The sequence below is a fragment of the Anser cygnoides genome, chromosome 1 (genome assembly GCF_040182565.1).
Source record: "Anser cygnoides isolate HZ-2024a breed goose chromosome 1, Taihu_goose_T2T_genome, whole genome shotgun sequence".
In the NCBI taxonomy this organism is placed as follows: domain Eukaryota; kingdom Metazoa; phylum Chordata; class Aves; order Anseriformes; family Anatidae; genus Anser; species Anser cygnoides.
This window is the reverse complement of record NC_089873.1, coordinates 166,615,001-166,642,105: the sequence shown is the minus strand read 5'-3', so window position 1 is coordinate 166,642,105 and position 27,105 is coordinate 166,615,001.

The window sequence follows — 27,105 nt, the reverse complement described above, 5'->3', positions numbered from 1 at the left end:
AACCTGTAAAAAATATTTTGCTTAGTGGAGTAAGTCATTCAAGTCTAAACAGAATTAAAACAACCTTTCAGGCACACATGCTTGAGTCTCATTAAAGCAGCATCCACTTGTCATTTTAAAGCAGATTTTAATTTCCACTTTGAAGAGCTGACTCTTCCATCCTTAAACTACTTTAGTTCAAAGTTTTCTAGTAATTGGTATTGCAATTAGAAGTTTTTCTGACTTGCAAATTCCCATAAATTGTCTTGTGTTGTGGCTTTACAATTGTAAAACATCAGGAAACTTTCTTTACATGCATATTCAAAAGACAAAGAATGGCAAATGATCAAACAACTAAAAGAGATGTTCAGTATTCATGTCATTTTCTATTGTAACTGGTAGAATCTGGCTTAGGTTTGTATCTTGCTGTTTTAGCAAAACATTAAATGATAATGCTATCAGCAGGTCCAAAGACAGATTAATATTTATTTATTTATTTATGAATTAATGGCATCCTTGTGTTTAAATAAAATCATCTACAGAGATTGCCTCTAATTTCAACCTCAAAATTTCTTTTTGTAAATAACATCTTTTAAAAGACTACCACACTGATTTGCAGACCTCATGGTTTGTGAGCACTCTTTTTTAGTGGCTTAGTTGTGAATAAGTTAATAAACAGATGTTTTATGCTACTTTTTTAAGGAATGCATCTGTTAGAGGATGACATGGTGGAAGCGTCACAGTGTTTAATGCAGTTTGGCCAATTCCTTCTTAACTTTCACAGATATGTCAGCTTCCTTCCTCTGTTGTCTCACATTACTTCTGTCCTTTTTGCTATTTTCATTATTCTTTTTTTGCTTGAGTATGTATGTAAGAAAATACTCAGCAGCAGAACTTGTATGGATACATTTAGCCTAGCAGTGAGAAGCCTGAGTGGAAAGCAATATTTCAGATGCTTTGACTACACTTGTAATGCAATCACTCAAATATGTTGCTAGAACTTCCAGTGTCCCTGCCTTGGCTTTTAGTGAAGGTACAGGCAAATATGGGTGTAGTCTTGCCACTGTGAAATGGAGTCCTGAGAAAGCAAGGAGAGAAACTGAGAAAGTAATGGGGAATGTCAGCATTCTTCTGGTCTGGTGTCTCCTCTTCAATGAAATAAAATGTTTTGAGTCAGTTAGCATAGGTTGAATGCAGCATTATTTTGGAACAAGGGGATTCTGTATTTGCCTGGGAGCTGTGTTAGACAAAATCCAAGAGTTAACTGCAGAGCTGATGGTAAAAAAAAAAAAGAATTTATATTTTGGAAGAAATGGAGACACTTAGAAAAAAAGAAAGAATGACACTTTGAAAAAAAGAAAGAATGAATAATTAAAAAAAAGAAAGTGAAAGAGAGAAGAAAATCATCACTCTTCTCCAATCACAGTATGTAGTCACTGATGTATTTCCAGAGTTATAATTAATCAAAAAATTTGAAATGGTGGTGTTAAAACATTTTTACTTCATCAAAGTTTTAGCAATTTTAAACGCATTTTCCTCTTGAAAATATATGGGAAAGCAACATGTTCTTATGAAAAAAATCCATCCTGACAAAAAATGGTTTATAAATAACCCTTAAGTGGGCAAAAAAAAATCCATCCCACTTTTTCTAGGTTTGCGGTGAAAACAAGCTTTTAATATTCCTTTCCTTCTGGTCTGTTAGTAAAGCATCTGTTACACAGAAGATGCTATGCAAAATAAAGTAGTATTGCCTTGGAGTCTGATTCTAAAATCAGTGTTTACCTGATAGATTTGGATAATAAAACCTCTTAATGCTATATGCTTAGTTTCTTAAATTAGAGAAATGCATGGATATCGTTATGCAAAACAACCTCAGTGGAACTCTTTGAATTGTTTGGCTTTATTCATGAGCAAAAGCCAAGGGTCGTTAGTTTAATTAGTCATTTCTGCGGAGTGGCAGCCAGAAAAGAGAGGAGTAAATAGTAGTTAATGGCATGGTAAGTTTGGAGCTAAGAAGTCCCCCACTGTGAAAGGCAAGGGAAAGCAATCCACCCACACTGAAGACAACATGTTTTACAGATGTATCTTAGAGGAACAGACTATTCAGTCACCTGCAAAAGAAACAGGTTAAGTAATCACTGGCAGATTAAGGAATTAAGGCTGGAGGAAACAGAAGAAATGGAAGATGAATTTGCGAGTGCGGAAGAGAGATGTTTATTTATGAAGATCTGTCTTTGTTATGATGATGATGCAAAGAGAGAACATTTTACTAGCATAATAAGATTCCTCAAAGAGAATCAAAGTAATTTAAATAACCATTAGTCCACTAAATTCCTATTTATATTCAAAAGACTGAATCTAATGCAACTTTATTTCAAAAGAGAAGGTTTCACACTTCTCAAAATAAGTGTGAGTTAAAAAGTACCCATGTCCTTTTTCTCAGCAAAGTGCACAATGCAGATGTATCCCACCACAACTAATATCCTCACGACTGAACATCTACCTTGCAAATATCTGCTCAGAAAGAGCAATACTTTAGCAAGTATTAGTGTCATTAGTGACTTTTTATTACAAGGAGTACTTTTTAGAAGAAACTGTAGAAGTTTTAATAACTGGCCTTTCATAAACTGAAAAAGTCAGGTCAAATTTCAAATGAAGCACATGTTTTAAGTGAAACCCATTAAGAATTTGGTTCTGTCCTGTAAGGAAGCAAAAATTGATAATCTTGACTGAGTTTTACTCTGGATTTTTACTCAATGCTCAAGAAGAATTTGGGGCTTGTAAACGAGAAACCAAATAGAATCAGAAGAAAAACATATAAGCTCTTCTAAATCAAAATTTCTACCACAACAAAAAAATAAGCAATGTAAAATACATGCCATGTCAGCATTTAATTTTTGAATTTATACTTAAAACCATATAACATATGGTGTTCAATTAAAGCTTAATTTTATGAGCATGTACATGTTAGTAGAATAACCTATCAATTCTGGAATCAAGTCTTGATAGTTTTCTTGTTCCCTCACCATTTATTTCCATCCCACTGTTAGAGTATTTCTGTTTGGGGTAAATTTTTATCAGATAGGGCAGTTTTATTGGAATTTGATTCCTCCTTCAACAGTATTTAGCTTCTGGAAAATGAGTGCTTGGCAGTATGTGTTAATTTATATAGTCCTAAACAGCCATGGAATTTTAGATATTTTTTGAGCCACAGACCCTTGTTGGAAAAAACAGGGTGCTTTTAGAAATACTGAAAGATACAGTTCAACAACCACTGGGTCATGCTTCAATTCAGTGAAAGATTCTCTTTGCTATCTCATCTTTTTGCATAAACTAATGCTGAAATTCTAGAAGAGACAATATCTTTAAAGAAAATGAAGTTTAATTCCTGCATTATATGACACAGTGCAGAACCTAAGGAGATCCAATTAAAATGCTGATTATTATTTTCAGGGGCTTTAACTTAAAATGTGGTAAGGGTTGATTGTTTCTTTCTAGCACATCCGTACCTCAGAGGAAAAAATATATGAGTAATGGAACAGATTGTCATAACTTTATTTACATAGTCTCACTGGATTTTACCTAGCCATTCTCAGTCAAGAGACATATTAAAATTTGCACAGAATACTGAGGACAAGAAAGGGGATCCATAATGAGATGACAGAGTCATAAGGAGCAGAGCATCAAACAAATGCAGGGCTTTTAGTTGTGCTAGTCTACTTATATTCCTAGTCTGAAAAATGAAAGCTAGGATAGTTTATTTAAGTCTGCCTTCTAAGTGATGGGGGTGCATGGGAAGAAATAAAAAGAGGGTTATTGTAGTCATGAGATAAACTGAAATAATAAGAATAGGTAAAAGAAGGAATGATGATTGGGGAGAGGTTTTATTTTGGCTCCATGCCTGTGGCCTCTGAGCAGCAGCTTTCACTTTTGCAACCATGTATTAAAAGTGGCTGTATTTGCCTGGGTTTTGGATTATTCACCTTCTTTACTCAGACCAAGATGGAGTTTTGTCTCTGTGACAAATTAGCTGAGGCAGAAAGGATGTTTTTCCCTCCCAGTCAGATGTCCATTTTGGGCATTGGACATTGGAAGGAGCTTAGACTAACATTCTGACAAATTAGAAGTCACAAATATTGTATTCAAACGCACATTGTGACATGGAGTTTTATTAGCCAACAATCTGTAGCTGGGAATAGTTAGGAAAGCACTTTTAGGATGCTGGAAATGGCAGCTGTGAATCCTGATTACTGGGTACTGAGCTTTTCTACAAGAACAGCAACTCAAAAGGCAATATGTGATGACAAAAATCTGTCACAAAGTGTGACCAGCTCATCATGGGTGAAAGAATGACTGGATGCCAGGAACAGTCTGGGACCAAGCTGCAAGGGGGATGAAATAGAGGAGCAAGGGTGAACAGTCAAAGAAAGAGTAGTGATAAATTTTGTCTGATTTGCCGTCCAGTATTACTAAGTGGGTTAAGAATATTGCATGTTACTTAAGTGATGACTTGTGCATGTTGTGGTCATACATGACTGAGGCAATACACTTCCTACAACCCATCCACAGAGAGACTGTGTCTGGAACACTGGAAAGCAATGAAGAATTGTGTTCTAGTCTACTGTTTTCTGAATAACATGCTTAATTACCACTGTATGGGTGGGAGCATTGACAGTGACTTAATTTGGTTAATGAGATAAAGGTCTTGGCCCTTGCTCTGCACAATCATCTTTTATAATCAAGCTTCCCAAATATACAACCCAAAGTCACTAAAGTTATGCACGTCCATTGTCTGAACAAGTTGGGTTACATCACTAAAACATAACCTGTGATTTTTTTTTTCTATTTGATTATAGACAGTGATTCTGAAGTGATATACAAAGCCAGCTATTTTTCTCCAATAAATTTACATATGAAAATATACTGTTGTTTTTTTCCCCCTGAAAATAATAAATCCGAATAAAATGCCCCCATTTTTAATGTGTATTTTTGCCTCATTTCCTTTTTTCTTCTCTGTCATTTTCTGTAACAGCTTTGGCTGACGTGGAAAAAGCAGCCTTTCATTTTCAATGTGAACTTCACAATGGCAGGCTGTGCTTGTGACACAGATTTGTCATTAGGTGGATGACGTTGAAACACCTTGTGGTTGGTTACTCAGGGCTGAAGGCACTGCACAGTGCAGCTGTCTACTACCTCATTAAACCGTACTTAAGGCACCAACTAGGCCAGTGTGCAGTGTGCAGCAGCTTTTAGTAAGCTATCTGGTGGACACTTAAGAATGTGTTTTTTATTTTCCTATAAAATCAAAATATTTAGATCATAATATGCAGAGCCAAATTTCCTATTTTTCTAGATTATGGAAATTCAAGTGTAGTCAAAGGGGGTTGTTGCCTCTTAAAAGACCCTCCAGCCTTGCAACTGTCTTCACTTCCTGATATCCAGACTTCTTAACTTCAAAAATGAGTAAGTAGCAGACACTCCACATCTCTTTTTCCCTTTGACCCAAATAAGTTCATTTGTAAGATATCCTTCATTCTCTTTTCCATTTTTATAATTTGTGGTGATTTTAAGACCTCAGATCTAAATCGGAGTTCATTACATACAAACCAAAATTATATTATGCTTGTTTACTGCATTCTGTGATGGTATGCAACACTAGCTGTCCACATTTTTCTATTTAACCTACATTAAGTCCTTTTGTTTCCTAGAGTTTGGGAAACCCTAACCTTAACCTTAACCCTAATTAGGAAGCTCTAATTCCTACTGTTCAGAAAGGGATTTCAGTACACTTTACATTTCCGTTCTGATTTCTTTCAACAATTACACTTAGTTCAAAATTGTCCAAATTTAACAGTAAAGCTAGATTAGAACTACCCTAATTAAAAACAAAACTAGCCTTTAAAAAAGTACCTGGTGAACTTCTGTTCCATTGGTATTAGAGCTTATACTTTTAGGATTTATATTTTTTCTTGCTCCCTTTTTTTCACCTTGCTCTGAGCATAAATACAAACTTCTAAGTAAGGCAACTAGGCATTCTGAACACACTTATTTACCTGTAAAAGTGAAAAATCTATCATTTTTAGGAAATGTCCATGAGAATTTTTCAACTGGAATTCTTTTCCCTCCATCCCTCCTTCTCTCCCTCCCTCTTTCCCTCCTACCCTCCCTCTCTCCCTCTCTCCCCTCCTTCCTTCCTTCCTTCCTTCCTTCCTTCCTTCCTTCCTTCCTTCCTTCCTTCCTTCCTTCCTTCCCTTCCTTCCTTCCTTCCTTCCTTCCTTCCTTCCTTCCTTCCTTCCTCCTTCCTTCCTTCCTTCCTTCCTTCCTTCCTTCCTTCCTTCCTTCCTTCCTTCCTTCCTTCCTTCCTCCTTCCTTCCTTCCTCCTTCCCTCTCCTCTCCTCTCCTCTCCTCTCCTCTCCTCTCCTCTCCTCTCCTCTCCTCTCCTCTCCTCTCCTCTCCTCTCCTCTCCTCTCCTCTCCTCTCCTCTCCTCTCCTCTCCTCTCCTCTCCTCTCCTCTCCTCTCCTCTCCTCTCCTCTCCTCTCCTCTCCTCTCCTCTCCTCTCCTCTCCTCTCCTCTCCTCTCCTCTCCTCTCCTCTCCTCTCCTCTCCTCTCCTCTCCTCTCCTCTCCTCTCCTCTCCTCTCCTCTCCTCTCCTCTCCTCTCCTCTCCTCTCTTTTCCCTGCCCTCCCCTCCCCTCCCTTCCCCCTCCTCCTCCCCCTTCCCCTGCCCCTTCCAATTCCCAACCTTCCTCTCACCCTCCCCTCCTCCCTCCTCCCTCCTCCACCTCCCCTCCCCCTCCCTCTCACCCTCCCCTCCTCCCTCCTCCCCCTCCCCCTCCCTCCTCCCTCCTCCCCCCCCCCTCCCCCTTCCCTTCCCCTTCCCCTTCCCCTTCCCCTTCCCCTTCCCCTTCCCCTTCCCCTTCCCCTTCCCCTTCCCCTTCCCCTTCCCCTTCCCCTTCCCCTTCCCCTTCCCCTTCCCCTTCCCCTTCCCCTTCCCCTTCCCCTTCCCCTTCCCCTTCCCCTTCCCTTTCCCCTTCCCCTCTTCTTCTTTTTCTCTTCTTCGTCACTGTTACTTAGGGTTTTATCTGTCTGCAGTCCTCAGGTCTGTGAATCCAGCCAACTGACGTACAGAATTCTAGTTGCTGGTATGCATATATTTGAAGACAGTACATTAATTATGATGATAAGTAATGTTTGTTCCCTAGCAGCATTTCCTACTAGCTATGTTACAATCATTTGACAAGATAAGAGCTGGGATAAAATCTATCATCCAAAGAAAAATCCTTTCCTTATCTCTGAAAAAGACACACACAATGTCCCAGAAGAGGTCATACTCTGCCTTGTATGCTTATGTGGTCATCTGATTCATCTTCTCTGCTGGATCTAAGAGTGATTCATGTTATAAATCTTATAAATGTATAAATCACATATATGTTATAAATCTGCTTCTGCACTATTAAAATATATTCAGATATAATGAAAAAATATTATAAATCAATTAATTCAATCTGAATTTTAGGTGTAATTATTATTTTATTTTAATTCATAACTCTTGTTGATATGTGCCTTGTGTTTAATATATCAAATCCACTAACAATTACTTTGCAGTATGATTTATATGATGGAAGATAATTAGGAGTGACTGTAACAGAGGTGAATATTAATATCATGTTCACAGCTTGTATATCAGATTTAGCTAGGTAATTATGGTTCAGAGAAGTCATGAGTCATACAGTCATAGAAATTTATTGATGCCTACAACTTGTCAATAAACATCAGTAAGTCCATCTTGTGTTACACATCTCAATATTTTACTCTATTTTTAGAAGTGTAATCCATTCGGCACCTGGCTCCAGGCAACCTCTGTATGAGACACTCAATTTTTGTTCCCTGTATTGGAAACTATTACTGTTTTCCTGAGCAGAGAACAGCTCTTGTGAATTAGAAATATATTCTCTTCTAAGATTATGACCAGTTTCCTCTGCTCAATCTACCTCCATCTTTCCTGTTGGTCAAAGCTGATTTTCATGAATATCTGAATTTGGAATACATCTTGTCTGTTTCTCACAAATAAGTCTAAACCAAAATGGAGCTTAGTGCCCAAGTGCCTGCTTAGTTCAATGTATTCCAAAATATCAATTAAAATTTTTTTCTTATTCTTCTGATTGCTTCTCATGATCTTCTTTATCATCTTCTTGATTGGCTCTTCCTGAATTCTTATTTTCTCTAATTTTTACTTATCTTTGGTTAATGCTACATCAGATTCCTACTGTACTGGTTGAATGAGGATTGAGCCAGGTGATTGAATGAGGATAGCCACATCCTATGCTGTCTACTGTTCCTTTAGTCCATGCATCAAAGATGATCAGACATGGAAAATTTGTATGGTGGGCAGGACCATGGATTCAGGGAAGGAGACAACAACAGTAGAGCATTTCTAAGGAATATATAAACTGAAGACATTTTTTGTGCTTGGATATTTAATGGATTTCAGTGAAGGAATTAGGGTAATGTAATATCTGAAGTGTTGTACCCTGTCTATTCAAAGGTAGTGCTGGTGGCCTAGAAAATAATTGGTTTCTAGAAGCATGAGTAGTTTGGAGCTTTGTTAATTGCTGTAATAGAAGTGGAAAATTGGAAATAAATTGCCTTCAACAGGGTGGAATGTGTTTCATTCTGGAGACAATAATTTTTCACAAAGAATGCTTTTACCCTGTGTGAGGGAGATGTTCTAATGGGATCTCTGGGATGCTGAGCTGTTCTGAGGCTAATTACTTTGATAAAACATTGACAAGGACACTAATTATGTTGTTAATGGCACATTATATAAATGTAAACAATAGTATTTAAGCAGTGAGAAAAAGTATCCCAAATATACAATGGGATTTATGACCATATTAGGTTTAAAAGAAAATGCAAGTTATATATTTTAAATTATAACAAGACAAGTCTGAAGAATGCTCTTTGGACTATTCTCAAAGACAAAACACTAACATCAACAAATTGTCATATCTTTTCAGGCCAAAAATTGTTAAGTATGAAAACGATAACAAATTGTAAATGAGGTTTTATTTAGTAAGTATGCACCTTCCAGTCTAGCAACAAAGCATGACAACCTTTCACTTCAGATTTTGCACGGGTAAGATTTTGACTTCTGAAATATTTTTGGCACGACCAATCAGAACCAAATTTAGGATAAGTACCAAATTCTAATTCAAATCAATCTAGTTTGACAGCCAAACTATGCTACATTAGACAGAAGAAAAGAGTTTTTACACAGTTTACCAAACTAAATGAATTGGGCACTGCACAGCAATTCTTCTCTTTCTCTTCTTAGTACATTTCAACACCTTTTGACTTTCTTATCTAAGAGCTTGTCTTTTTTTTTTTTTTCTGAGAGAGAGAATTGCTAATTGTTGTTGTGAGATGTCCTTGTACTATTTTACTATTTATGTGTATGTTTTTTCACAGAGTGGACTATGATCCTCTTTAGACTGTGATTTAACAAGTTATCATCTATTTATCTATTTTCATAGTTGCTGGAATATTACAAGATGATAAGCATGTAATGAGATCTACATTGCTGGATGAGACTATTAACATTCCCCATCAACTTCTAATTTATCAATAAAACCAGTCTTTAAGTCACAGAATCACAGAATCATCTAGGTTAGAAGAGACCTCCAAGATCACCTAGTCCAACCTCTGACCTAACACTAACAAGTCCTCCACTAAACCATATCACTAAGCTCTACATCTAAAAGTTGCTCTTTATTGACCACCTCAACCAAAGGTACTCTGGCTACATCATCTGGCAGCCAAATTGTTTCAGTCATCTCTTAGTGACTGCATAATCTTGTTAATTGTTACTGTGGGACCTATAAAATGGTACTGATTTCATTTATCCTAAGAGTTCCTGCATGTGCCACCATGAATTGGAAGAAAAGGATAAGTAGATTTTTTCTGTATTTTTTTTTCTCTTTTGCTTGTTGTGTGAGGTTGGAAAAGGAGCACTCTTTATCAGAACATTAAAGAGAGCATTGAGAAACCTTATATTAGCATCAGAAGCATGGGATCACAGTATTAGGGTAGTTAGGGGTATTTGAGTGTCTTCCATAACTTGGTTCAGGGAAATCATAATCTAAGTTCGATCTGGTTTTTGGAGGCTTCCTTATGAAGAGAAATAAAAGCCTCAAGCATTTTCTTGTGCTATTTTCTTGTCAGTTCAGTTGCCAATGGATTGTTTCCATGGGTTTATAGCTGAGCTAAGCTACAGTTTAGTCTAAGACCTATGCACTTACAGCTTGGTTCCCTTGCCAAGCTGCAGTCATCAACTGCCACTTGAGATCTCCTAAGGTGTTAGAGATATCACCACAAGGCTGGCAGATATGATGTGAAGCTTATGGAAAAGTGTTTTTCTGCAGTAGCAGATGAAGGCCATGTGTGATCTCCAATGGGTCAGGATGACTATGTGTGGGAATCAGCCTAGAAATAGCATCTCCATGTTTAAAAATAGTTTGTGTAAAGGTACTATATTAATAGGAAATCAGTTCATGCAACTTGTACCTTTAATACAGTATTCATACAGCATTAATATAGTATTTTAATAATTAATACAGGTTACTGTAAACAGCAAAGACAATGCTAAATGTATGTAAAGGTAACTGCTCCGAATCCTTAGCAAATCTTTTAATTATTGTATTTTTTCAAATATTAAAAGATATATGACATTCCAGAATTTGGATTAATCTTGCATTCCCTCCCAAAGTAAAGATCTCTTATAGGTCCTAGTAAGTTTATATGTTTCCTTCATCCTGTCTTATTTATCATATTGAGTTAAACTTCTGTAGCTACTGGAATCACTAACAACTTCTGAGCAAGAATGGCCACAGCATAGCTTTATCTACTTTGTTTAATCTGTTTTTGTTTAAAAATAAAGCTGTTTTCTGTTTTATACACAACTACACTGAAAGAAACCAAAAGCAATGTTTTATCTATGTATCTTTTATTAGGTTAAATTTAGCTACAGCTGCCTGTGGCTATTATCTAATTACTGAACAGCACAAACCAGAAACTTATTATTGTTTGCTTTGTGTGGAAATAGCATACATTCCATGTACCATACATTGCTGGGAATTCCTAAGAAGCTTGTGAAGAATAAGCACAGAGATTGTGTTAGTAGTTTTAAAATAATCAGTGCTAGGTCCTCCTTTTTATCAGCCGTTTTGTAATGTTGAGAACTGCAGCTTTCTAAGGAATCAATTGATGCTTTTTATTTATTTACATTTCAAAAACACGTTAATTTTTAAATCACTAATATACTAAAATTGCTACATTTGAAATTTGGATAATCTCATGTGCGAGAAACAGCTGAGTAAAACTGTGAAGCTCATCCCATGCTGCTGTTATCCCAAAGAAGCTAAGAAAAAAACCAAACAAACAGACAAAAAAACAACAGTTTAGCAGTAACTAGCCGTGTTATCAGCTTAACGTATCAGAGAATGTGTAAGAAAATTGATGATAATATTAAAAATAATACTTCTATGCAAAAAATGTATTTGCTATCTTACGTATTTCCAGTATCTTGATTCAACTGTAAACCATTTGGAGATGGTTTATCTTTGGTTTTAAGTGTATACACAGAGTTGAACATGAAGCAGGTTCTAATTTACAGCTGGAGCTACTAGGAACTACACCTACTTGTACTACGAAATCTTCCAGATGTTGCTGTTTCTTTCAATATTTTGAAATATTGTGAATAAGAAGCAGCGATTGCCTCTGTGTACTTCCCTTTCTCTTCTTTGCAACCAGAAAATCTTAAAAGGTGAAAAAAAAAAAAGATCATTTTTAATGAAAACCTACTAGTTTATAATTCTGTGCTCATTTTTCTATGCCAGCCATAATACTTGTCTGGGTCACGGCAAAGCTGCTGTAATCTCAGCTATCATGTCATTGCCTTTGAAAATTTTTGAGATTAACAGAGGTTAAATCTGTCCCCCTCTCTTGCCTCTTTCACTTTCAACATGGGCTCTTTCTTGCCCAGTCCCAGCACTATTTTGTCCATTATACTATACCTATAGAATAAATGTTGAATAAAACCAGCAAGTGACTGATTCAAAACAAGAAAAGAGGATTTGGTTCTTCATTTGATTTTCTTCACAATTCTTTCCTGAGGATGTTGTAATGTTAAACATTTGGAAGGCTTGCAAAACCAATGTCTAAATGGCTAAAAGAAAAATAAATCAAGGACAATACCTCTGGCTTAAAAATCATGAATCAGAAATTGCTGGTCGTTGTGGGACTGTCCTGTGGAGTTACATATGTTGACCACTGACAATGGGATAGATCAGTTTTTACTCTCAGCTAATACAGGCCATAGCCTTCCCAAGGTATCCTCTGGATGAGTGCTACTGAATAAACGTGGGTGCTCCTGTGACCAGCAGATACTTTCACAGTATATATCCTGTTGAGTCAGGTGTCTATTCTCTGAAATAATTTCTGGCTGGCAGAAATAACTGGAGAACCAAGTAGTGTTTCATGCAGCTCAGATCAATAGATTAGCCACTTGCTCAGATTTACTTACAAGCTAGCCAAGCTCCCAGCTGGACATATAGATGTAGTTAGCTATCCCCATCAGCTCTGCAGAGAGTACCTAACTCCCTTCTCTCTCTAACTCTCCACAGTCCAGGCCCCTTCTTTTTACTCTGGTTTAAGTTTAAATTGGAGATGACTGAATGCACTTCCTTAACCATGCCCTGAACACCAAACAGTACACACATTCTTCTGAGAGCAGCACATTTCCCCTCAGTGCAGCTCCTTGACACAGAGAAATCACAGCCCTCATTTTGCTAATCAGGAACTTGAGTGCAGACATTTGGGAAGCATGCCCAGGGTCCTACATGAAGCCTGCACTATAGCCAGGATATTTAGTACTGCAGTTGCCATAGTTTGCAGGTTATTTGCATGGTGATGGCTTTCTTGAGAGTTAACACAAATGTACAACCTGTGGGCTAGGTCAGAGTTTGAGCTGATAAGAGCACGAAGCACCCTGGCCCATGTGCTCTGTATTTCAAGGAGATTCTTCCTGTGACTGTTTTAGTGATTATTCTGAACAATGTTCTACCATCCATTACTATACTTATCTCTGCTACTAGTTCTCCTAAAGCTGAGTCAACTATTGTAACTGAAGTGGTTTGTACAAAGTGTCCCATATTTTATACCTTATGCGATAGTATTGGCCCATTTTCTATAATCTTTTGTTGGTGTTTCCTGGATTTCAAACCAAGGCCAAAACCTTCTCAAGCTGGCATCAAATACAAATTGGAATGACATAATTTAAAAATAAAAACCATTTAGTTTCTTAATCTGAAATGGGGGGGGAAATATCATCAAAATGATAAGATTTTTTTCCTCAATTTTAAGAGGGCCTATTTGAAGGCTTTTCTTTTTATTTTTAAATAAGTGTTCTCAATTGCCACTGTAAACTAGATCTGTGCTTTCTTTCTTTTTCTTTTTTTCTTTTTTCTTCTTTTTTTTTTTTTAATTGGTCAAATCATTTGTCTAACAATTTTCTGAACTAAGTACATTCTCACAGTGTTTTCTGACAATGGAAAAATATCATAATTGAATTAATACACTTAAAATGTTTGGTAAGAATCTCAGGTAGCTATTTGAAAAACATTTTTTTTCCTTAATGGGTCAGTACTTTTTATCGTTGGTAGTAGACTTAATTTTCCTCCTTGGAACAATATCGTGAATTTTTTCAACAATACAGTTTTCAAGTGTCTTGAGACACCAGCTCACCAGCTCAGACTTCATTTAGGATGAAACTGATTTGTGTATCATTTTGACTTCTGTTTAAAGTTTTCTTGCCATAATTATTTCCATTTAAATAGTTTTGGTTCTCCTCTAGTCTGAGTAGCAATAACGTTAAAGATTTGACATCTGCTTTTCCACTTTCTGTTTAGGCTTTGTTTTAATAAGACTCTTTGCAGTGAAAATTTATTAGCAAAGTTAAAGTAATCCAGTGGAGATCTGCAGATGGTATTAATCTTGCCACACTATAAATATGACTGCTGCAGTACCTACATGAAAGCCCTCTGTCTAAGTTCATGTTGTAGTTGGAGGAGGTCTATCCCATAACACCACCAGAGATTAGAATGATTCACTTGACCACATTGCTCTTGTTCGTTTTGTTCCTTGATTTCTGTGGGGACTGGCACATGCCCTGTTGGTAAGTGAAACCAAACCAATACGGTAGCATGCAGGGAGTTACTGTAACCAGATCTCTTTTTTACTCACTAAAGCAATGAAACAAAACTACACTTTGCTGCTTAGCAATACAGCATTGGTTGTACAGAAGACTGTCATTCAGTTGATTTAAAGGAGACCAAAGTCTCATCAGATGCCTAAGTGCAACTCCACCGAAGATGAAATGACTCATTTGATTTCAATGTTACATGTGTAGTTTAGAATAGATAATCTAAGGTGTTTGTGTGCCATTTTGCACCTTGTTATTACTGCTCTACTAGGGCTCAGAAACTGTCACATTTGTGAATATAATTCTTACTTGCCTAATTTATAAGTGCAGACATTTTCTGGAAAGCTGATAAAACCTGTATCTGCTTACTTAGGGTGGGGGACCTTCCTCAAAGACTTCTGTCTCGTCAAAAGGGCTGTTTCTTCCTCTTAAAGATTTTCATATCAGAGGCCACTAACCCCTAGATCATTTTGTGATTGAAAGGATGTTTGTTTTTGGAAAATTGCACTGCCAGCTTCTGCTGTTCTTGTTTCATGATGTCCAGGTTCCTGTTTTTTCAGACTGTGGTGCCCCAGCATCACACTGTGCCTTTTCTCTTGATGAAATATTATGAGAAATAGAAGAGGTGCATGTATCTAGCAACATGGGAAAAGAAAGAAGAAGAAGAAAAAAAAAATACCCGAAGCACTTTTGGCATGAGTTTTTCAATAAGTTTTTCAGAAGGGTCCATGCCTTCTCTCTTCACTACATTTATAGCTGAAACAAAATACAAGTAGATTAGTAATGAGTTTTCTAAACTCACACATGCTATTTCTGGATTTATATGGTAATAGGCATATTAAGATGTATAGGCATGTTGTGTAGGAGTACAAATGTATAAGACAAGAGGAAATAATGCAACAATTAAGAATAGTTAACAAAGATGCATTTAAAAGCAACCTTAAACCTTAAAAAAATTCCAAGGCCCAGCTTGTTGCTGGTGAAAACGAAGAGAGTCTAGGAATGAACTGAAGGAGAAGAAATTGGTAAAGTAGGCTAATTGGCTAACTAGTTTCAATCTAGAAGCAGCATACACTGCTTCAGTTGTGATGATTCCAAATATTTTTATTATGGTATATAACCATTCTATTAAAAGTGGACCCCACTAGAAAGAAGAAAAGCACACATGGGTTTTCTGGAAGCAGATTCCTTATAAATTATCTGTTTTGTGCTTATGCCACTAGCTGAGAGTGAAGCTACTTGATGAAGTGCCACCAGCCTTTCCTCACTCTAGATTTAGTCCTGGATTTAGCTAGTAGATTTAATTAACTCCCTGGTACAAAAATGCTCACTTTATTGGGGGGATGGGGGGTTGGGGCAGAGAAGGAGATGAAATTTTCTGAAAGTTTAGCAAATTCAATCGTCTTTGTGAGTCCAGTGAGTCAGAATCCCAGAATGGTTGATGTTGGAATGGACCTCCAGAGATTATCTAGTCCAACCTCCCTGCTCAAGCAGGGTCACCTAGAGCATGCTACATAGGATCGCATCCAGACAGGTTTTGAATATCTCCAGAGAAGGAGACTTCACAATCTCTCTTGGCAGCCTGTTTCAGTGCTCTGTCAAGGAAAGGTTGGGCCTGGTGCTTAGGGACATGGTTTAGTGAGTGACATTGGTAGTAGGGTGATGTCTTGACCAGATGATCTTGAAGGTCTTTTCCAACCTTAATGATTCTATGATTCTATGAATTTATACCCATTACCCCTTGTCCTATCACTGGCCACCACTGAGAAGAGTTTGGCCCCATCCCTTTTACACTGTCCCCTCAGGTATTTATAGAGGTTGATAAGATCCCCTCTCAATCTCCTCTTCTCTAGGCTAAACAGGCCCAGCTCACTTAGTCTTTCTTCATAGGAGAGATGCTTCAATCCCTTAATCATCTTTGTGGCTCTATGCTGTACACTCTCTAGCAGTTCTACATCCCTCTTGTACTGGGGAGCCCAGAACTGCACACAATACTCCAGGTGTGGCCTCACCAGAGCTGAGTAGAGGGGAAGGATCACCTCTCCTGACATGCTGTCCACACTCCTCTTGATGCAGGTTAGGATCCCATCAACCTTCTTGGCCACAAGGGCACACTTCTGGCTCATTGTTAACTTGTTGTCCACCACGACCCTCAGGTCCCTCTCCACAGAGCTGCTCTCCAGCAGGTAAGCCCCCAGCCTGTACTGGTGCCTGGGGTTAGTCCTCCCCAGGTGCAGGATGCTGCACTTGCCCTTGTTGAACCTCATGAGGTTCCTCTCCACCCAACTTTCCAGCCTATCCAGGTCCCTCTGAATGGTTGCACAGGCCTCTGGTGTGTCAGCCACCCCACCAAGCTTTGTATCATCCACAAACTTGCTGAGGGTGCACTCTGTCCCTTCATCTAGATTATTGATGAATAATGAGGCATGGAATGAGCTCAAAATAAGGTCAGAAAGGTAGTCAGGAGGTGTTAGTGGAAAAGCGGGTGTCTTATTATTATTATTTTTAATAATGAAATGTTAAATTAGTTCAAATTATGTTTTACAGCTTCAGGTGGAAAAAAAAGTACTCTCTCATCACACCCATACGCCTTACCTATTCATGTTTTATATGTCTCAAGTCTTTATAACGTGTCTTCATGAAACAGTTATGGGGCAGTAATCATTTTGCTTTCCAGTCCATATCACCCAGCTTGGGGTGATGAGGTACCTAAACTACAACCTATTAATCTGCGTTTCAGACTATATGGTTCTTTTCCTGCAGCTCCATTTCCCTTCAATAACATGAACAATGCTGACTTATCATTCTAAATTGTTTTTCACATTTGTGTTTCTGTCATATAAATGTAGTTGCTTTATCATAGATGTTTTACAGAATGCATATTTTCACATTGTATATTTTCAGTGTGTTTTCATCATTACTCAGTTACACCTACTGTTACAGTTACACAGTGCATGCTGGGTAAATAAATGCTAGATCATCTGGAATGTTATTAATACCTGACAGTAGATAGCATTGCACAGCAAAGTTTATTTTTCCTTAATATTGGCAATGATAAGACAGACAGTTCAAGTTTAAATGATGAGTGAACAGAGGAAAGTAACACCTCTCCTTTTTATAGCCACCCACTTTCATTTTCCCATCTTTTGGATTTTTCTTGAGAAGTTAAAAGGGATCTTTGTACTCTTACTATGTTTAAGTGTACACAGACTTGTTGAAAGACCAAAAAGAACACTCATGATCTATCAACCCTAATCTTCACGCAAGTAGTGTGTTATGGTGCGGGCTTTGTAGTTATGTTTTGAAAGCAGAACGATTTCATCACTACTTCAGGGAGATAAAAGGCAGCCAGAGTAAGATGTTATTACTGTATATTGGTTTATGCATCAGCCATAAGGTACAAAAGGACAACAACAGAGACCTGCTCAGAATGTGATATCACCAAGAGGTTCTTAAGCATTTTTATGCAGTTATTGCTACCATATGAGCATATTGAGAGTTAGATAAATTTCAGAAAGAAACTGAAGCTCCAGTAGCACTGTGCAACTGTTATTGAAAAACAAAACAAGCAAACAAAGAAGCAAAACACTGAGAAAGGCAAAAAAGTGATATTTTATGTATAAACAATAGAACAAACACAGGCAATAAAGAATTTCATTGCAAATATTTATTGCGGTGATATCACTCAAGCATAAGTTCAGATTTCCCTTCAGTCTTGGGATGTAGCAGTTTGAAGCACTTAGCTCCCTTTACTGGTAACAAGCAAGAAGTGCAAGTTGTGTGCATGATCCCTGCTTTTGCTGCAGTATAAAGTTTTGCTTAGCTTTGTAGACAGTGTGTACTGAATCCTGGTTTCTATTATGATATAGTAGATCTTTTCAATAATTCACCAAACCCAAGGAAAAGTATAGACAGAGTATTAAAAAAAATAAAGAAATGTATCTACGATAAATATACTAAATGAAATGATTAAGATCAAACCAAAACACAGCTTGATATAAACTTTCATTAGGAGTGTATTACATAGAAAATCAAAAAGTTATTCTGTATAAGATAGTCAAAATAAGACTGCCTGAGAAAAGTGATTTTTCTAACAAGTACTACAACAACATCCTAACCCCCAAAGCTAGCCCATAACTTAACTGCTTATCAGGAACCTTAAGAAGATCAAAACCCATACTTGAAGCCTTTCCCTAATCCTGGAAGCTAATTCCTAAACCCAGACCTAGTCTGAATGCTTGCCCTTAACAGAAATCACAATGAGATGATGGATGCAATAAACTTAACCCAAAGCCAACATCCCCTTGTTCTAAGTCCCAAGGCCTAGGGCCCTTTCCTAACCTCAGCTAACATGTATTAGGGACCCAGGAGGTAGAAGAAAGAAAGGGGTGTGAGGTTGTGAAGGGAGATGACTGTCACTAGCAAGAAAAATTTTGTGTCAGGGAATTTCAATGAATGCAATTTTATGCCCATTAAAAACAATTAAACAAATAAAAACAATTGCTCATTCTGCAATTCTTTGGAGTTTATCCTACTTTACTTGCCCACACTCCTCAGGCAGTATCTCTCATCTCTTCTCTATCATCATTTTCTCTTTCCTTCTCTCTCTCTCAGCATTTATTACCTAACATGTTTTTGCAGAGGCTCCAGAAACTCCTCTGATTCCTTTACTTCTGGTACAAAGTGAATGCATATTTTTTTTTCCACAGCAGAGCTGGCATGGACAGTCTGGCATGGGACATTTCATGTCTTCCTCCCGCACAGATCAAACTTCCCCCATTACCAACTATCCAACCACTAATCCTCTGCCTCCAAACTTAAGTCTCAAACACAGTCCAGGTGAGTAGGGATATGGTGGGAGAGAAACTATTTCAGAAAAAGTCATTCTCAGGAGGTTGTAAAAACCTATGCAGTAAAAGCTAACCAACTCTGTGTGTGTGTGTGTGAATCAGTCATGCTGTTATATACTAGGAGGTCATATAGAGGTATAAAAGCAAGAGAGTAGTGAAAAGTTCTGCTTGTTGAGTTATATCAAGTTCTATGATTACAGAGCAGCCATTGTTTCATCAGGTTGTTGTTTTACAAGTGGGTGGATTTGGCTTCATGGTTGGAGTTCTGTATCACAAGTTGTGCTGTAGCATCAGGCTGATGCCTCTTCATCCTGTTCTTTGTGGAAGAGAAACCCAGAAGGGGCTGTCAGATACCTGTGTTTCAAGAAGGTGCAAAGCTGCAAAACTCTGGGAGATGTCTGAGTATTCTGGGAGATCTACAGCTGTTTCCTCCTTAACTCTTTGTTATATTTCCATTCCTTTTTCCATTGCTGGAGACAGGATACTGGTCTAGTGGGACTTTTGGTATGAACTATTACAAACATTGATCTTCTCTTCTGATCTTTTGAAGTGGAAATACAGGGGATTTTATAGTTCTTATTCCACCAGATTCCAAGAAGTTTATGGTATCCCAGGCACCTTTTCCACCCACAGACTTCGTTCTAGGGCTGATAAAAATCTTTAAGGATCAGATTATGGTTAGAAAATAAGACTGACAGCCTTAAGTTAAAAACAGACTTGAAATGCAAAGTCCTGGATAATCAGCCTTAGTAGCTGATATTTTAGGCTGTATAATACATATAGACTCAACCTTAAGCTAAGCAACAGACTTTGAAAAAGCGACTGAATATGCCATCTTCTTCCCATTCCCCTTTTTTAAGCAACATCAAACTTCTCCTTTTCCTTACTGTGCTACTCTCAGACTCTTCATTCTTCCCATCTTCCAATATAACCACTAATTAGGCTTTTTTTTTTTTTTTCCCCTAGGATCCCTCTGTGTATTATCTTAACATTGAGTTTTCCTGTTGGCTAAAGCTTGCAGAACTGAATGTTTTCATATAGATGATAATTTAAATTTGTGTTTTATAGCTCTCCTAACATGAATTCATTGTCCATTCCTTTGCATAGATAGAATAGCCCAGTCTTCTTAATGTGCATGTTTGACTCTCACTGGTAAATGCTTAGCTAGGGACACAATGAACTGTTTGGGAGTTGGGCAGGGAAAGGTTTCAGCTTCAGACTGTAGATGCTCCTGGCCTAAACACACACATCCAGAGTTGGTATCCTTTTGATATCCCTTCCATCTGCCTCTCCAGGAGAGTGCAGGTATACTGTAGACTGTCATATTCCTCAGATTTACTTGGAGATCTCAAGGATCACAAGATTTCAATGTTTAGGCAACATCAAGCCTGGTAATAGGAAGAGCCCTTGGCAGCAATACAAGCTTGGGATTAATGGGATGGGGAACAGCTCAGAAGAAAAGACCTTGGCCAGGGTACCCAGAAAAGTTGTGCTGTCTCCATCCGTGGACATTTTCAAGACTTGTCTCAATCCCTAAACAACCTCATATGTTCTATTGCTTTAAGCAGGAGGTTGCACTAGAGACTTCTGGAGGTCCCTTTCCACTTCAATTACCTTGTGATCCTATGGTTCTGTTCAAAATGTTATTTTCTTCTGTTCAGTAGCTCTCATTGCAGTCTAGTACTATCTGAATTGTTTTGGGGTGTCTGACTTGTCTTTCAGCTTCTTGTTCAGAAGGAAGCAGGTCTCCAGCTGCTCCTGGTTTAAATCTGCTAGCTCCATGTGGTTGTCTTCGATACAGCAGGCTTCTAAGGTGACACTAAATGTAGTTTGCAACTGATTTAAGGCCCTGATCACCCATTATTACATTGGGAGCTTAGACATCTACTTGCATGTCTGTCTTCAGGTGTTAAAACCCCAAATTGAACTCCAGCTGCAAATTTTAAATCTAAAAGTGCATGTGGTGGTTTACATGCATGGGCAGCTCAGCATCACCATGTTCTCCCACTTCCTCTCCTCAAAAAGACAGGTGGAGAAAATATGACAAAAAAAAGTTCATGGGTTGAGTAAGGACAGGGAGATCACTCACCAGTTACCCTCATGGGAAAAACAGACTCAGTTTAAGGTAGATTAATGTAATTTATTTTCTGATGATAACAGACTAGAACAGTGAGAAACCAAAAGCAAACTTCTTAAAACCTCAAAAAGGTGTGATTTGTCATACTGTTGTAGGGGCTACCAGAAAACACAACATTTTATCTACTCTTATTGAACATACTGATCTCGGAAATCTTCTGACTCTATTTTGGACAGGCATTTCTTTGACTTTATTGAGTATTCTGTGGTGATTTTACTCTGATGGGCAGCTGAATTCCACCACAACCACTCTCTCACTCTCCCTCCTCAAAGGTAAAGGCGGGAGAAAATACAATGAAAAGGGCTCAAGTGCTGAGATAAGGACAGGGAGATCACTAAACAATTATTGTCATGGGCAAACCAGAACCAGCATAGGGAGAAATAAGTAATTTATTGCCTATTGCTAACAAGTTAGAGCAGTGAGAAACTAAAAAACAATCTAAAAACACCTTCCCCCCATCCACCCTCTTCTATGTTCTTCCCCCGAGCCCTCCCCCCGAGTAGTGCAGGGGAATGGGGAATGGGGGCTGTGGTCAGCTCATGAGGCTTCGTCTCCGTTGCTCCTTCATGGTCACTCTCTGCCCCTGCTCCATGTGGGGTCCCTCCCATGGGATGCCGTCCTTCCTGAACTGAGCCTGATCCTGCAGGGGCTTCCCACAGGCAGCAGCTCTTCAAGCACTGCTCCCACACGGCTCCGTACCACAGGGTCCATCCATCCCCCAGGAGCAAACTGCTCCAGCACGGGTCCCCCACGGGCGGCAGCTCCCCCCAGACCCCCTGCTCCTGCGTGGGCTCCTCTCCACGGGCTGCAGCTCCGGCCCGGGGCCTGCTCCTGCGGGGGCTCTCCATGGGCCGCAGCCTCCTCCAGGCCACATCCACCTGCTCCACCGGGGGCTCCTCCACGGGCTGCAGCGTGGAGATCTGCTCCGTGTGGGACCCGTGGGCTGCAGGGGGACAGCCTGCTCCACCAGGGGCCTCTCCACAGGCCGCAGGGGAACTGCTGCTGCGTGCCTGGAGCACCTCCTGCCCTCCTTCTTCACTGACCTTGTAGTGTCTACAGGGCTGTTTCTCTCAACATTTTCTCATCCTGTCAACATCACCTGTTGACTCGGCTCTGGCCAGCAGTGGGTCCCTTTTGGAGCCGGCTGGAGCTGGTTCTGATCTGACATGTTGCAGTTGCTGGGCTCTGCTCAGAGAGGCCACCTCTGGAGCCCCCTGCTACCAAAACCTTGCCACATAAACTCAGTACAGTACAGTATATAGGCTAGGTGTTTAAACTCTTAGCATGCTCATTTGCCTAAACATTTTTGCCCACTACTTTTCTGGATACAGTAGAGTTATGAGAGACATTTCTGTTGTAGTGTCAGGGCCCTGTGGGTCATGACAGGATTTTTGGAAGAACCTCATCTTTCTGTAGTGGAAGCTGGAAGCAAAGGAGAATTCTCCAGGATGTCCAGGTGGCACCAAATGAAAAAAGTCCAGATGCCCACAGGTGGCCTATTCACCATGTATTCTCCCTGTATTCAGCAGAGACAAGTAAGGACCTTCTACCAGTTGTTCAGCTCATTTTAGCTGAGATATCCGCATTCAAGGTGCCAAAAATTTTTTGGTCTTCCTTGCTGGTGACCAAAATTCTGTGTGCTTTAGACTTATGAAAGTCAGAGATTGCTTTCAGATCTATCAGATGTCATCTACAGAAAGAGTCCAATAGCACATCCCATATGTTTTGTGACTACATAACAGATGATTATTTATTATATTGTGGGTTCCTTCATGTTTTGGTATCATCCTTGCATTACAAAGAGCATTTGATTCTTGGAAATATCAATTTAGGTCTGTTTCTATTCTTATGATACAAGAAGTGATCAATGGAAAATGAGGAAAAGCAAAGGAGAGGCTTTAATTACAGAGGACAAAGTATTAAGTTTAGTCCTTGTGAAGTCAGGCTGTGTATTTATGCAACTAACTTTGGGAATCTATGTTAGTTAACTTCATCCTTAAGCTTTTCCTGAGTTGGTCCTTGACTGCCTATGGTGAAATCAGCATAGGTTGGCATTGATATATGCTGATCTCCTTAGTCTCCCTTCATAGTGACTGGAGACAAATAGGCATCTTCAGACTTACCTTGACTGCCAGTTCAGGATAGAATAAATTGCTTGTGGAAGTATTTATTTTCCCTTGATGACTGAAAAGGGAATGGAAGACAATAAAGTTAGACTAACTATGAGACACCTAAGTTAGACCTGAGGAACATTTATGTTGCTTTTAAGCTTTCCCTGCTTAAGTCATTTATCAGGCTATTGTGCTAAGGGACAAATGTTTCTGATGGAGCTTACTCAGCATGAAGTGCATTGTGTATTCTGCGGCACATTTAGTGAAGGTGGTGATTCATGTTATATTATAGAGTATATTGTAACATATAGGCTGTTTATTATTTTTGTTGTTTTGCACCCACTATAAGCTATTAGTTTCATGTCTTACATATTGCTTTCACAGTACAGATATGTCCCAGATGTGCTTTTTCCCATATGTGACTTTTTTCAATACTTCTGTGTTCTGCTGGTTTCTTGCACTCACAGTTAACCAAATATTTGGGGCTTACACTGTCCTGCAAACTGAGATCCACTTTTGTTTGTATGCTGTTGTTAAGACTACATTTTCATTAACTGGTTTCTATATTACTGTATAAATCATGCAATGGTACTTTTTTTTTTCTAAAGTTGTTTCAGAATTGATCTTTATGCCACTAGATGGCAATATCAGGTAAACTACAGCTACATTTTTACCCTCCCCCCAAAAAACAAAACAAAACCCATATCTTAAATGCACATCTGTATCAAGACAAAGGGAAACAGAATTCAGGAGAAATATTGTATTGCATGTATTGCTGGAGGTCTGTCATGTCATAGGATAGGGGATAAGCATACAATATTCATTCATGGAGTTTGTTTCCTTGTGATCGTGTTTTATTAGGTACAAATTACTTTTCTGTGTTTTCTCTCTCTCTTTTTTTTTTTTTCCTCCGTAGTCAGCTATGTTTTGTGTGCAGCTCTTTTTAACTTCTCCATATATGGAAGTCTTGTATTCAAATTCCAGCTTTTGTTTTTGTTTTTGTTTTGTTTGTTTGTTTGTTTTGTTTACTAAGGTTTTGATTGCTGCTTCTTTTTTATACATGAATTCAAATTGTACAGAGGAAAGCCATTACTATCAATTGACCACTGTGGCCCAACAGTTGTTTTTTGGAAAGTATTTATGGTATGGTGGGAGAAGATACAAAGAGACTTTGCCAGAAGTTTGTCTGTGCTGGAAGTAGTTCAAAAGTGTTCATCTTATAATATTTTAGCTGGTATTTCTTTGATATGATTTGAAATCTTATGTTTTGACATGGTTTAACAGTGAGGAGATTTTGTTCTTTGTTTTATTTTTCCTCCCTCTTTCCTCATCTTGCTCTTTTTTTTTTTTTTTTAAATATTTTAATATCTCTCTACATATATAGATTTAAATAAATTACATTCTTCATCTGACTCTCCATGGATGCCCTTTCTCATGGGTTTCTAACTGTCAAAACCTTGGCTTCTGAATACTAACCAGCTTACCAAGGATCCCCTCAGGGTCTCCATCTCTTTACAGCCATCTTCTCCTACCTGTATATATACACCTAGACTGAAGGCAAAAGACACGATCTGTCTCTAAGTGTGAAACCCCTTTTCAAATACCAAAGTGTGAAATTTCCATTTATATATATATATATATATTTTTTTTTTTTTTGGGGGGGGGGGGAGAAGCAGGGAGACAACTCTGTGAAGAAAAGAATGAGATGTGCAGAAGTGTGCTTGAAAGAATGTATGCTTAAGGTAGTAGTAGTCAGGGGTCATTTAAAAGGGCTGGAGAACTATCAGAAAGTAATGATAAGATCCCAGGGTGAATCACAGCATGTCACCAGCCCTCAGGGGAGCGTTTGAGAGGTTTACAAAGACTAAGAGAACATCAAAGAAGATAATAAATTGAAGGGAAGAAACAGAAATGCAGAGGACTGACTGAGAAAGTAGGCATTAGCTAGGTAGGATGCTGTAAAGCCTGTCAAGAACCCTTCCCCATTCAGGCATCAGTCTGTACCTCTATGGTGCTTGTAAAATCAGTGAGACCAGTGTGAAAACTGGAACTTCATCTGTGATACTGAAGCATGCAAGAATGAAAAAGCCAGCACATTTTTCTGGAGTGTCAAAAAAAGGCTCTTGGGTAAGAAAAACCAGTTTGTAGTGAAGGTAGGTGTGAAAAGAAAAAAAATAAGAAAAAAAAGAAAAAGAAAAAGAAAAAGAAAAAGAAAAAGAAAAAAAAAAAGAAAAAGAAAAGAAAAAGAAAAAGAAAAAAAAAGAAAAAGAAAAAGAAAAAGAAAAAGAAAAAGAAAAAGAAAAAGAAAAAGAAAAAGAAAAAGAAAGAAAAAAAAAAAAGAAAAAGAAAAAGAAAAAGAAAAAGAAAAAGAAAAAGAAAAAGAAAAAGAAAAAGAAAAAGAAAAAGAAAAAGAAAAAGAAAAAAAAAAAAGAAAAAGAAAAAGAAAAAGAAAAAGAAAAAGAAAAAGAAAAAGAAAAAGAAAAAGAAAAAGAAAAAGAAAAAGAAAAAGAAAAAGAAAAAGAAAAAGAAAAAGAAAAAGAAAAAGAAAAAGAAAAAGAAAAAGAAAAAGAAAAAGAAAAAGAAAAAGAAAAAGAAAAAGAAAAAGAAAAAGAAAAAGAAAAAGAAAAAGAAAAAAAAAAAAGAAAAAGAAAAAGAAAAAGAAAAAGAAAAAGAAAAAGAAAAAGAAAAAGAAAAAGAAAAAGAAAAAGAAAAAGAAAAAGAAAAGAAAAAGAAAAAGAAAAAAAAGAAAAAGAAAAAGAAAAAGAAAAAGAAAAAGAAAAAGAAAAAGAAAAAGAAAAAGAAAAAGAAAAAGAAAAAGAAAAAGAAAAAGAAAAAGAAAAAGAAAAAAAAGAAAAAAAAAGAAAAGAAAGAAAAAGAAGAAAAAATCATGTCTCCTGTACAGTATGTTGACTCTTCTTCCTAACTCCACCACTGAAGTGTTATATAGTCTTCCTCTTTTTTTTTTTTTTTCCCTGTACCTGTGCATCCTTTCTTATACCTTCTACCTTGAAAATATATAAACAATGAATTCTTAAGGGCTACACAGTGTGTGTGTTCTCATTGTAACAGGATCCTTATCTTAAACATGGAAACACTACATAAGAAAATTTATCTTTTGTTGGCAATTCGAAAGGGTTGAGAATAAATTAATCTCTTACCCTCACATTTTTTTTTTCAATAATGTCAAGATCTTTTACTTTCATATTGTTTAGGTATTTCTTTTTAATAAATATAAATTATTTCATCTTCATCACTTACTTGGTTTTGGGTTTAATATTCTATTACATATTGTAATAGTATTCTTTAATATATTCTATTGAGTATTGCAGCTGATAGTTTTTCCAACCTTATTAAAATCAGAAATGATATAATAAAGAAACACCTCAATGTTTATAAATGAAAAAGGCAGCATTTTATTTTGGAAAAAAAAATCTGAAAAATCCACCCCCAAAAAAACCAACCTGATAAACCAGCTCTACCTAGAGACCATTTTAGAAAATTCTAATAAAGAAAGCGTTAACACTTTATTTTCAATTATTGCCTAGGTCTGCATTGAATTTAAACCTTCTGTGAATGTTGCTTACATAACTTGAAATGATTACAAGGCTGGAAAGGAAGGAAAATGTCAGTTGTGAATAGGACTGTGAAATTAGACAGTGGGCTGATGACCGTGGATAGGTTAAGACAAATCACTGTTATCTTACTAGACTAAATGGGTCACTATTGAAATAACGTATAATACAACATAAATTACTAGAGTACATACCGAGTG